An 8821-nucleotide genomic window follows, 5' to 3' on the forward strand; every position below is an offset into this window, starting at 1 on the left:
GACATGTTTTGGAATACAAACGTATCCAGAGGGGGTTTATTCAGCAATATGCTGTGTTCATGTAAGTGATCAAATTGGAGGTTTATTGCAGTGGTACATATGTTAACAATAATTCAAACTTTTATTCACCCTGTTTCACCACCACAGCTGCTCTTGGTTTTCCTCACACCCCACCCAGTGACACTTGGAACACGAGCAGATACACGTATGTATGACAGGGAGTGATGCTTTACATTGTTATTAGAGAACTAGCATGCAACATTATCACAACAAACTCATGACTACACAGTCTCTGTCAGTATATTTCATTCCAGATATGCTAGAATCAGCAGAATTAGAGAGCAGATCTTTCCACATATCATTTCTGATGAACTTTCACATTACAGAGACTGAAGACAACCACAGAGCCTCTGGAGGATCCAGATTCCAGCCATGTGTAGGTCTGCCCAACCAGCCTGGTCAGTGGAAGCCATTTCAGGGTTCTAGATAACTGAATGCATGGATAAGCAAAGACAACAGGGACTTGGTGAGTTTAAGTGGCTTATCCTACCATTCTATGATTTTCTGCAAGGAGTATTAAATAAAATTCAAAATTCTATGTCTCAGGACATGTTGATAAAGACTAAATGGAAAACAGTCACTGCCCTTCCCTTTCCATCCTTTCTCACTGTCTCCCTTTTTTTGTTGTAACAAAACATCAGCAAACACAGCTAATTGGGTTATTTAGTGCATCAATACAGATACAGGCAGTAGAAGGGTCATTTTGACTTCATATGGAGCACTGGCAATACCAGCATATCTTATAAAACTTTCCAATAACCACGTCTGAAAAATTAGAACCAACACAAAGAACTAGCACAGAGTGAAATTACTTGAGGTCTGAAGGAAACAGCTTGTAGTAAGGTAATTTTCAGGCCAATAAAGCTATTTAATTTATCAAAATGAAGACTAACAGGTGACTTACAGCATGCAAGACGAAAAGATTAGGCATCAGATGATTCTTCAGCCTAGGAAGAAGCAACAGCTTTAAGCTGAAGCCAGACAAATTCAAAATTGAAAAAAGTGTCTGGGTGAAGCCCACAGGAGCTATCTCTTCCCTCAGACACACACATTTCTGTCACACGTGTGACACACATATGGTGAAATACAGGTTGTTACTTTCTCTAGTCTTTTACCTGCTCTTTGAGCACAACAGACTTTCCTACTGGGTAAGACCTTCATTATAGTAAATAGTTGAGAATTCAGCACTTGGCTGACGGCTCATGCTTGCTTGTGTTACCCAGGCTTACATTCAAACTTCCTCCCACTTCTATTTCCTCAGCTGAAATCCCCAAAGAAACATCAAAGGAGGGATTTTTTTTTTTAATATATTCATTCAGAAAGTCTCAAATGGCACTTGTTGTCTGCTTGGAAAAGTGAAAAACTGAGACGCGATGACATAGCCAAGCATCTCCTGATGGCTCCTCCATGCTCCCCACAGTCTCACCACCACATTTCTGATGTCCCTCTCTGCTCCTTCTTCATTAGGCACACATCTTCAAACACCTGAAATGTGCTTGGTTTGCATTCATGTAACGTTGCCCCATCCATAACATTAATGGCTCAGAACTGGAATCCAGAAACTAGGCAAGATGCCAGTGACTGAATCATCTTCACTGTTCTTCATGAGATAATGGGGCTGCACTGTGGGACGGAGGGTGCATCAATAGAGAATGAACTCCAATGTACATGACAAGGAGGGCATGCTTTACTTCATCTTGATTCCACAAATGCCTGAGCAATGAACATGTCCTGGTTTCAGCATGACAGCACAGAATAAAGCACATGGCTGAATGCAAGTTGTGTTATCTGCATTTAATCTCAGCTTCGCTTTTGTGCCTCTGACCACGTGTCAGATGGCCACTGCCACAGGAGGCAGGACGTGGGCAGACACAGAGGCTGAGCAAATGTCCATTTGCACACACTCATACATGATGCAAGAAAAAATAACCAACAGCAACGGGGTCTTCTTCCTTAAGTACAAGACCATAGTAAGAAATCTTTTCAATGAAGGACTATAAAATGAAATGTGATGATCAGAGCAATATTCAGGTGTAAGAATGACCAGCTCTGGACTTGGCAGTTAAATATTTTAGCCTATACAAAAAGTATCACAGGCACCAATAGTTCATATTCACCTAACATACTGATGAATATGCTTCAGGAAAGTCTTATTCAGAAAGAACACCTCAAAATCGATCATCCCAACAGTATTTGTCGCCTATAAATCAGCACTATTGCAAAATGACAAGTGACAAATGACCAGCTTTTAAGAAATCTGATGAAAGGATCTGCCTCTCTTGCCCAGATTCCTATTCATCAAGTATCTTCCTAATTGATTCTGTACCCAGGTATAAATCTCTAGATATGCTTTGCAGAAAGTCAGACCAGATGATGATAAATGTGTCCTGTAGGTACAGATCTATAAATCTGAGTTTCATAGGCACACTTACTACAGCAAAAAGCAAGGTACTAATTAATGTACAGTGGGTAAAGTATGTCTGTCTCCAATATAAGAGCACTGCAATGGCACAAGAAAAGAAGTAGAAAGCACCCCTCACAGTGAAGAAATCCTGAATATTAATCTGAAGTTAAGAGCAGAGTTTGCTGACTGAGATACAAAGCAAGATCATTTGAAGTATTTCCAGAATGATACATAAAGCATGTAGCCTGTCTAACAACATCTGAAGAGCTACAAAAACAGCCAATAGCTGCAACAGCTCAGAGACAGGAGTCCCACTGAGTCTGGACAAAATCATTACAAATGAGGAGAGCAATGTTTGTGTTAGAGGAAAGGATGGAATTCATTAGAAGTGCAATGACAGTTCATATTCCTGACAATGAGTAACCAGTAAAACGAGGGCTTTGTTTGTTCATTTGCTAGAAAGATCTTATAGCAAAATAAACACTGGAAATTGAGAAATAGCTTACAGTGATGAACTCTGGTAAATCCAACCTCTTTTACAAGGGAATACCAAAGCAGATTTTAAACATTTGGCAGCTTATCAGAAGCCAGAGGAAGATTAACTATGTGAGTGAAAAATCAGGCCAAGAAACCAAAACCAGCTTTTCACAATGAAGCAAATCCAAGGAGGAACACAGTCTAAAAAGCATTTGGAAAGAAACGTTAAGATCATTTCACTGTTAGGAAATAGATCATTGATGCAAGAGGAATTTGAATTCCTTCTGAAACTGTGCAGGTATTTCTCAAGTTATTCATAAGATTTAGAGTGTCAAAGCACTGTGAGTAACAAGACTGTCAGACAGAACAGAGTCACTCAGACAGCAACAAGCGTACTCCCATTGGTTCTATGGCACAGAGACACGAGACTGTATATAAAGTCACCAATTCCAATTGTAACAAACATATTCCATTTCCTACATTCCCATGGAAATTCCAAAGCCCACAGACTCCTCACTCTGAAACCTTTGTGTTTGAAGTTAGAAAGCGTTTGCCTTCCCCTTCAGTGGTGGTTGATCCCCTACAGACACTCAACTATACCACTGTGTCCCTGAGACTGTATGGTGTAACAGCTTTTAGAGTCCCAAAGACAAAGGTTCCCAGTAAGACCTTGAACTTGCTGTATTGCTTTCAAGGAATTTTACATTTTTTAGAGGACTAAGACAAGGCATTACACAAACTTCAGACACACTTCTCCATGTTAGAAAAAAGAGAGAAAGAAGGCAAGTGAAGCCAAAACCTCTCTTTTTACTGACTGATCTCAAACTGTAGGAATTCCCCAGTCACAAAAATGCTCTGCTCTAGTTAAAGAAATGATGTTGGTTAGAAAACAAAAGTTCAAGATGTTAACTGAAAGCAATTTCAAGATAAGGGAAAGTGGAAGAGAGAGAAGGCATGGGAGGTGACCCCACCAGGCAGGAAACAGCCAGAGCCTTGTACCCTCTCTGTGCTGGGATGCAGCCAAATGCTAGAGAGCTTTCACACACACTCACACTAGTCTATTCTACTTGCCTCTCCAGGCAGTAATGAGTTTCCAGTTTAACCCCATAAATTCTTTATATCCTTTCTGATTTACATTATTAGATAAACATATAAATAAATCTGAAGTAAAGTAATAGCAGGAAGAAGCAGAATCACCTGTTTCTCTTCACAACTACCATGCAATTTCCTCCTTACACCCTTACTAGGGTAGTGTCCCTGACTGAGATCCAGAAGTATCTCAAGAAGGCATAAATAGGGTTAAAATAGTAAGTTCTTCAAGAGAAGACACTGCAGTCAGTGAAGACAAATGTCTCAGTTCTTTGGGAAGTTAGTTAATGGGATTTAACTCTTTGTTGGCTTTGGAAAACGGCCAAAGTAATGCTGCTGTTCATTTCTCTGGGGGTGAACTACTAGTGCTCATTTAGAGTTCTATTCATCACATTTGTACTTTACTATCAGAATGCTATTTAAATTAGATATTTAGAGAAAAGGAAATACATAAAAGCACTCTGTTCATAAAAGTCTGCAAGTGTTCAGAAGACTGAGACTCGTCTTGTTGCAAAGGCTATTGCACTGACATTAAGCCCAACCAGAAACTAAGGTCCTGGGGCAAGTGCTCAACTACTTACTTACCAAGAGTCCATCACCTCTCAAAAGCACAAGCTTTTTTGTCTGAAAAATTCTGACAGATGAGCCCTGCGTTCACAGAAGTGATGCACACAGATCCCTAAGAAGGAAACTAGCATACCCTATGAAGGAGAAATTTCTGCTCTACTCACGGAACATGTGAAAATCAACATATGGCTGCAGATTGGAACAAGGGAATTCACAGGCCTCTTTTCTCCAAGTCACAAAGCCCAACTTCTCTGTGTCTTACAGGAATCAGCTACATCTGAGTCTTCTCACAAGTCTGCTTGTTACTAATACACAATTGCTACACTGGAAACAAGCCCTACCACATTTTATCAGCTCTTGTTTGAACACAGTGCTCTGTATGTATGGAGAACTATCAAGTATTGCAATTTGATTTAACAATGATGTCTAGATAGTTGCACTGTAGTCCTTTGCTGGCCTCCTCTCACACTCTTCCCTTCCAGTAGAAGGGAGGGACTGTGCAACTCTATACTCTGCTCTCTGACTTCTACATGGTCAACACAACACAGTAATGTGTAATGTGAAAGCAGAGAGGCAGTTCAATACATGTGAAGATTTGCTAATGAGCAACTCTCACTTGTCAGTCTGGGGAGCAGCTGTACTCATGCAGCCCATTAAAAAGCCTTTCCTCTGGCACTTTGGCAGCTGAGCGGAATGTGGAGATGAAATTTTCCAATCCAATTGTGTTTTAAGTTATCTAACAATCCTTACAGACAGTGGTGATGATCATTGTTCTTTGTTAGCACTATCTATCTAGGAATTTCAAAGTCTCCTATGTGTTCACAAAGGCTTACCAAGAAAGGTAACCACTGTCATTTCACTCTCTGACAGTACTTACATGCTGCAGGCTAAAGTACAGAGAGATGAAATTATACTTCTGATTCAACAGTGTGGCCACAGTTAAAAATGAGACTTGCCTCCTGCATTAGTCGCCAGACACACTCTTTCCCTGTTGCTATGTTTGGCACTTAAACTGGGTTAACTTTAAGCTATCAGGGCATATAAAATGTCACATGCTCAGTACTTAACCAAATCAGTTGTCATTTGGGTTCTGGGTCACTCAAAGCTACCTGTGAAAGAACTAGGAAATTCTGAACTAGTTGAAGGAGACACAAGAAGTGATTTTTTTTTAGAAAACTTAGAATGTTCAGGAATTCCTACCTGCCACTGACTGCCTCAGGCAGCTCCCAATACCAGAAGATGTAGGCTTGGTCCTAAGAAACCCAAATAACTTCTTCAACAAGAATCCAAATTGCTTTTACTGCTATTAATATTTGCATTACAGGAGTAGGATGGATACAATGTGGCCCTTTCATATAAGACTAATGTCATAGTGTCATACAGACAAGACTGAGAACCATAGGAAAGACTTTGCAGTCCGTTCAGAACTGTCCAGAACGAAGTGAAACAACTCATTGGAGAACATACTGCAGGGACTCATTATGAACTGGCAGAAGAGATGGACAAGATGACCTAATAGATTTTTCTCATCTCTGATTTCTGTGATTACATAATTCCAACTTGATATGGAACCAGAGGAGTTGACAGTCACATCTGCAGTCTCTCTTAAAAGTTACTGACTCTACTCATGGAATAGATCACCAATTTATGGGGAAAACATGACATGTATTAGGAATTAAGAGTGTGTATCAAATTCAGATTAATACATCTTAAAAGCTGTAAATGGGAATCAAGATGCAAGGAAAGCAAAAATTAGTCCTGGTTTAAAAGCACAGTAAAGATGTGATCAGATGACATTAAGCAGAAAGATGGCTTATTAAGTAAAGTTTAGCACTGCTACAAAGCCATAAATAAAGGTTTTGAAGTTTTGTGTTTTCTTTAGTATATGAAAAAAACATTTATTTCCAAATCAGAATTAGTTTCAAAAACTTTCTGCTCCTGCAGGTGTCCCTGTGTACTGTGTGTCATAAAGCATTTTTAAATTAAAAACAATAAAAACCCTAATGGTGCTTTCTTGGCCATGGAAATCTGAACAGTTACGAAAAAGCAATAAAGCAGTCTTTCTCTCTTAGCTGCCAACAACTCCAGGAACATGTTTGCTGGAACTCTGACCCCTTACATAGAAAACATTAAAACAACTGCAACTTGATACAATTAACTGGTATTAGATTCAAAGTCTGAGAGGCCAACTGGCTTTATGATCTATTTCTTGGTAATTACATGCAAATGGAAACACTCCAAACTTTTGAAAAATATATTCTGAAAAATATAGTCTGACTGTTGATTCATTTTTAAAGCAACTGCTTGTCCTGTTTGCAAAGAACAAAAACCAGACAGACACAGTACTGCTGTACACCCACAAAACTTCTACCTGCATTCTGCTCTCCCTCAGAATACATTAACGAAGACAATATTTGAAGAGTTATGGATAAAGCTTTCACTGCACTTCTCAAAATACTTGTATCACAGTTGTAACATTTCCCAATCCTTCTCATCATTTCCTATCTTAATAAAGAGCTACATACATCTCATTCTAAACCAGAAAGCCTTTAGCTATGGCCTGTCCTATGTGATACACTCTCTGTAGAACAGAAAAAGGGGCACACGGGTGACATCAGTAACTGTGGCAGAAAGTTGATGGTTCAAGATTATGAAGCTCCTAAACCTGTAGTTTCTATGCATTCCTTCCACTAGTATTAGAAAGGGGACTGCTATTGAGAGGCACAGAATTTAGGAGGCAGAAGGATGACTTGGATCCTACTAGCCAAAGGACCAAAAGAATTGCATAGTGAGTATTGCTGTCGGTTAACCAACGAGATTCAGCAACAAATGAAATAGACTGGCTTCTGCTGGATAGCCACTGGATTGTTTACAAAGATTTGGAAAGCAAGAGATGTTTGCACTATGCTGGCACTGGCAAGCACTCTGGCTAGCAATGTCAACAGCAAAAGCAAAGTCAACTTTCTAAAGTGCAAACAAGTTGATTGTGCTTCTGCTCTTGACATATGTCAGAAAACAGTATCCAGGTCTGTCAGTGCAGCACTGCCTGAGAGCAGGCAGCATGTAACACTGCTGAGCACTCCTGCAATTACAAATCCACAGACTATTAAGACAGTTTCTGTGAACAGATGTGTGTATTCATTTTGCAGTTGTCTCCTGTGCTTTCAGTTTTTCGGGCTAAGTCCATGGAGTTGAAGAAGGGTTGATTCATTTTCTGTATTACTATAAACACCGAAAGTTCCATTTGATGTGCATTCATTTGGCAACAAGTAGCAAGAAGTCCAAGGAAATTACTAAAGCAATAATCTGAACATAATGTGGAAACAATACCAAATACTTTGACAAACAATAAAAAGTCACTTACCTCATTGAGCACCAAAGAGAAAAATGAGAAGGACAACAGCTTCGGGATCATTATTTTGGGTAAACTATTGCCACAAATTTCCACCTGTGTTTTCTGGTAAGCATGTGTTTTGTAAAAGAAACTCAATCACTGAGATCAGGATATGTCTCCTGTCTGTATTGCCATGTCATGCACTAAGTGGTAGGCTGTTTCTCAGCTTTTCAAAAATTTACAGGGATGGTTAGGCAAAAGTTTCCATAACAAACATTTCTAGAATTTCCTACAGATGTTGTGGCACTGACATAACAGACAGAATATTCAGGTCTGCCATGTTTCCAAACGACATAGGAAAATTCAGATAGTAAAAGTTCTAACTGGAGACAGCGGGTTGGGATGGGAGTGGGTTTTAAAAAATGACTTTACCATCATCATCATCATTTTTCAGTCCTGTAAAACTCCTCCCATTAGGTTGAGACGATGCCAAATTTTTAAAAAATGACTGAGTTACACAGAAAAACTGATGCAATTCTTTACAAGCACCAGAGAAGTGAGCCCATAGCACACAGCAATGCAGCAGCACTGTGAATAGCTCGCTCTGCAATTCTGCCATTGCTTAGAGCAATCAAACTGCAGTGTTAGGTGCTGTTTGTTAACATGGGTTTGGAATTATTCTGATGATGGTTGCTTTAAAAGAGCAGTTTACAACTTTGAAAGAATTCTGGTTTAATCCTTATATCCATAGTACTATAAAACCTGACTTGTACACAATGACATAGATAGTCCAAATGCACAGTGTCACCCAGTACCATGTAATGCCTTGTACTCTTCACCCAAAATGCTCAGAAATGCTTCATCTCAAAATGCTCAGAAAGATTGAAGGC

The sequence above is a fragment of the Colius striatus genome, chromosome 21, assembly GCF_028858725.1.
Source record: "Colius striatus isolate bColStr4 chromosome 21, bColStr4.1.hap1, whole genome shotgun sequence".
Classification (NCBI taxonomy): Eukaryota; Metazoa; Chordata; class Aves; order Coliiformes; family Coliidae; genus Colius; species Colius striatus.